Source organism: Spermophilus citellus (assembly GCF_964194105.1).
Source record: "Spermophilus citellus genome assembly, chromosome: 6".
Taxonomy (NCBI): Eukaryota; Metazoa; Chordata; class Mammalia; order Rodentia; family Sciuridae; genus Spermophilus; species Spermophilus citellus.
The window spans coordinates 114,065,106-114,070,715 of NC_138187.1; positions in this window are offsets into that span (position 1 = coordinate 114,065,106).

Here is a 5,610-nt window from a genome sequence, read left to right on the forward strand (position 1 = left end):
CACATGGGTTGTTGCTCTAGACTCCTACTGAAGGGGCCCACAAACAGTAACACTGCTAATGTCATTTTCCAGAATAAGCTGCTTCACATACATTATCTCAATCACCTCACGATAATCCAGTGAGGTAAGTATCCTTATTATGCTCATTTTTCAGTTGGGGAAACTGAGTCTTGCAGAAGGTCAGTCTACTGGGAAAGTAGCATTTAAACCCAGCACTGACTGGCTCTACATCCCATAGTGCATACCACGCCCTTCTGTCCTAGCCCCCATCCAAGGGTAAACCACCCTCCTGTCTGCAGCAAAGATTAATTGAGCCTATCTTCACATTTTACAGCATGTGCTCTTTTGTGTCTAGCCACCTTCCACTTAACATTAAGGTTGTGAGATTCATCCATGTCATTCATGCCCTCTGCTGTCTGGACTCCACTGTTGCTATGGAAGCCATTGTGTAGCCTGAATGTAGTCACCCATTCATCATTGATGGATTTCAAATTGTTTCCCATTTCGGCTATTACAAAACACACTATTACTAACATATAAACTTTTAAAATTGTTTATGTGAAAATCATATCTGTGAATAATAACAGTTTTAAGGTTTTTCTCTTTCCAAACCTTTTACTTCTTTTGTATTTTCTTCTCGATTTTAAAAGCCTTTGCAGTTTCATCATCAAAAATAATGTAGGTTTTTTGTTAAGAGTCCTTTTATGAGATTAAAAAAAAACCCCTTTCTATTCTGAGCTAGTTAATTTTTTTTAACAAAACCATAAATAGGTATTTTGAATTTCATAAAATGTGCTTTCTCCTTATTGAAATAACCATATTGCTTTTGTTCTTTTAATATGCTAATAAGGTGAATGATAATTACAGATTTTCTGAAGTTAAGCTTTACATTCCTGGAATAAACTCAGCTTAGTCATGTATTATCTTTTTTCATAAAGAGCAGGATTCATTTTGCTAATATTTGTGTAGGATTATTGTCTTTATGTTCATGAATGAATGTTTCCCTATGAATTTTCTCTATTGTATTCTCTGAGTTTTAGTATCAAAGGTACAGTGGACTCATTGAATAAGTTTTCTTTCTTTATTTCCTCATTTTTTTGTTTTGGTACTACAGATGGAACCCAGGGGCACTCTACCACTGAACTACATTCCTGGCCCTTTTTATTATTTTATTTTGCGGCAGGGTCTCCCTAAGTTGCCCAGGCTGGCCTTGAACTTACAATTCACCTGCCTTATCCTCCCAAGTAGCTCAGACTATTGGTGGTCTCATTTTTTTTCTCAAGGAGTTTGCATAAGAGTAGAATAATACATATGGCCTATTGATTAGGCTTGATACCTCATGTCTGTGTGTGATGATTCTCTTTGTTGGAAAATTAAAGAACTGATTGACTTCTTTTAGCAGTTATGGGCTTTTGAGTCTGTAAATTTGGGACTGTTCGTTTTTTTTTTTTTTTTTTAAGAAATGTCTTTATTTCTTCTAAGTTTCTACATCTTTGTGTATCCTTTGGCATATATCTTTTATAGTATGCTTTTACCATTTTAGTCTCTACTGGACCTCTCATATCTTTTTATTAATTTATTATTGTCTAGTTCTAAATATTTTAAAATTGTTATTATTTTTTTAATCCATAAAGTATTTAGAAGTGGCATTTTAAAAATCTATCTATCTATAAATATATATACGGGGATTGAACTCAGGGGCACTCAACCACTGAACCACATCCCCAGGCCTATTTTGTATTTTATTTAGAGATAGGGTCTCAATGAGTTGCTTAGCATCTCGCTTTTGCTGAAGCTGGCTTTAAACTCCTGCCTCAGCCTCCTAAACTGCTGGGATTACAGGCGTGAGCCACCTGTAAGTATATATTTTTGAGTTCCAATTTAATTGTATTGTAAATTGAAAGCTCAGTCCATATGATACTTGTTTTTTGATAGTCTTTATTTACATTTCTCTTATGGCCCATTCCAGGTCAATTTTTGTAAATATTCCATTGTTATATGGTCTATATTTGTATAAAAACCAAACTTACTAATTGACTTTTTGTCTATCAAAAAATAAAAGAGGTATCTTGAACTTATTCCAGTGATGACCTTGATTTCTCTATGTGTTCTACCATTGTGCTTTATGGATATGTAAGATTTTTAGAATCGTTGCATCTTCCAGATGAATTGAACATTTTGTTATTAATATCCTCTCTCTATACTATGCTCTTCTATACTAAAGTCTCTATTTCCTGACAGCAGAAGGCTTTCTTTTGATTAATATTATCTTTTACTTCCAACCTTTCCCTGTCCTTATGTTTAAATGTGTCCCTTGTGAATATCACATGACTAAAATTAAGAAATATCTAGTGAGACAATCTTGGTCTATTATGTGGTGAGTTTAGTCATTTTTCATTCATTGTGATAACTGACATATCTGTATTCCTTTCTAGTATTTGTCACTTTTTGCTTCTTATTGACCCACATTTTTCCTATGCCCCATTTCCTCTTCTTGACTACTAAAACTTTGCATTTTTGCTTGCTTCTTATTACATTTTTCCTTTCACTTGTTTGGAAGTTATACTGTATTCTATTTCTGTTCTTTTATGGTTTCTCCTGAAAATTTACCATGCAAACCTACTAAACTCTAATATGAGTATCTCAACACTTTTGCCAAATCACAGAAGCATTTCTTCTCTTAACTTCCATACTATTGTCCTTTGGTAATTTGATTTTGTTGCTTTAAATGTTTTTATTTCCATAAATAAAACTTGAAAATCAGATATTATTATTATTTTATTTTTTAAGAAACAATGTCTATTAACATTTAACCTACTTATTTACTTTTTTTTTTTTTTTGCATTACAGGATGTTTTTGCAGGATTATTTTCCCTCCTCTTGGAAACAGTACATCTTTTACAAGTTCCTTTGGCTTGGGTCTGTTTGTACTAAACTCTGTTTCTGTTTCATTGAAAATGTGTATATTTCACTCTTGTGAGTGAAGATATTTTTGCTGGGTGGACAATCTTAGAATGACTGTTATTTTCTCTTGGCTTTTAGGAGATAATATTCCACTGTCTCTTGACTTTGGCTTTTGCTGTTGAGAAAGTTGCTGCCATTGTGATTGTTGTTTCTTTGTATGTGATTCATTTTGTTTTTCAGGGATTTGAAGATCTTCTGTCTGGTTTTAGTGCTCAGCAAGCTATTTTCAATGTGCCTAGCTTTGATTTACTTGTTTTGTTGGGATATTGTTGTGTTTCCTGTGTCCTTGCTCTTGACTTCCATGAGTTCTAAAAATAATTGTTTATTTTGCCTTATCCTCCATTTTTCTCTATTCCATCCTCCTGAACTGTGGTTTGATATTGTAGCTTCTCACTTTATCTTCCATATTTCTTAAACTTTTTTTCCCATGGTATATTGTGTTTCTCTGTGCTACATTGCTGCATTCTGGGAAATTCCAATAGCTCTATCATCAAATTCACTAATTCTCTCTTCAGTTGTATTTAATATGCTATTTATCTTATCCTCTGTGGGTTTTTTTTTAAATAGCAAAAAACATATTTTTACTTTTAAAATTCTATTTCTTTTTGAAATATGTCTAGTTATATATATTATTCCTTTCTACTTATTCATTTTTAGAATTTCATTGCTTCTTTTAAACATGCTATATTGGTTATTTTTTTATTCTAATTAATACTTCTAATAGCTCAAGTCTGTATGGGTCCTAGTTTATTTTATTTCTGCTGATCATCTTTCATTATCATTTGTTTCCTTGTGTAGTGATCTTTGTGAGCTCATATTTGACTGATTTTAATTTGTGGAAAACCTGAGAGTTTAAATTAAGCATGCTTGTCTCCAGAACATATTTGTGTTCATTTCCACCAGGATTATGGGACCCCAATTAGCCTAGACCAATATTTTCTCCTTCCAGAGTCCCTAGTCTAAACTAGGGAACCTCAGAGTCATCTTCTCCTCCTTGCTGTGGTGTTATTTGGAATTGTCCTCAGACTAATTCTACCTTTGTGCACACTGATTTGTGTGTGTGCTCCTGTGTGTGTGTGTGTGTGTGTGTGTGTGTGTGTGTGTGTGTCACTGTAGAGGCTACTATTTATTCCATAATCCCAGAAATGCAAAAAAAACATGAGGTATGTGAAGGAGATACCTGTTTTGAATCAGGCTGGCCCTCAAGATACCAAGTTTCAGGCTGGGGGTGTGGCTCAGTGGTAGAGTGTTTGCATCTCATGGGCACATCTTGGGTTCAGTTCCCAACACCAGAAAAAAAAAAAAGAAAGAAAAGAGAACAAAAGAAAAACTAGTCTCTTGCACTGTGAGAAGTTTGGACTGGTTTTTACATTAACAAAAGGGGGAAAGAGTATAGAATCCAGGAAAAAAGTGGAAATGTTTCATTGTCATTTAAGCAGTCTTCAATAAATTCTAGTTATTGCTTGTGGCATATACTTTTCTGTATCTTATAATTTCTCCTGTGGCTATCTTATATATGTGAAGCTGGTCTGGTACCCTTTCTTTAGAATCCCAAGAACACCCTTGCCAACTCTATACTTACTATTCAACTAACAACCCCAAAATGCCCAATTGGCAGTTGGACCCAGTATAATGCTGTATGCTGTAGTGCCATAATGGTCATTCATAGGGCTCAGAGAAGGCCTGTGACCCAGGTTGGTCTACTCCAAGCCTTCTTCTGGGATTTTCCATGTCGGAGGCCAAAACAAAAGTGTTTTTTTCTTGGATTGTGAATGGAATGCACATAAACTGGAGGCTTTGGGTGGCCATCTTCCATTCCACATAGACACAGTCAGTCTCAAGGCTTGGTGGACACAGGGACCTATTTCTGAGCTAAACCTAATGAAGATATTTAAGATATAATTATAAAGAAGTATGGTTAGTCACCAGAAGTATATGGATCCAGACTGGATCCGTGAGGAGACTTCTTTACTGTGATATCACTGAGACCTGAACCTTCTGCCCCTTTAGTCACCTACAGGGCAGTGAAAGAACCAAGACTTTTAGCAATGACTATCACCCATCCAACACTAGTGACAATTAGGACAATGAGGAAAATAAGATCCAGAACTTTTTTGAGTGGTCCCCTGCAAATCTTTTTGAGAATTAGCTTGCCTCTGCTTAACCTCAAAAAATACAAACTTGCCAGTAAATTCGACCCATCAGCTCCTTTGAGTTAGAACATCTGCAATATCAGAGTGAAACAATAATTCCTTTTGAAGCACAGAAAAATTAACTGGAAATAGAACTATTCTGCTTCAAGTGCTGTTAAAAAGGAAATGGGTCCTGTGTAACTAGACATAGAATTGGAAAATTCCCAGAACTTTCCGATTTTTGAAAAAGACAAAAATCAATCAAATTGGCAAGTGCACGATGTCTCCAAAAGATTTTTTTTTAAAGCCTACTATTGAAAAACTCTTGATTATGCCAGAATAACACAAAAGGAAAAAAATATGGCTCCATATCACTTCGGTATCATTCCAGACCTAGAAAGGATTAAAGCCTGAGAATGCTCAATGGAGTTAGTAGTTTTCCCCTCAATGCAGAATGGCTACAGGATCAGAAAGAAGGGAGAATGCTAATAAAAGTGGGCCAGATGTGGAATTA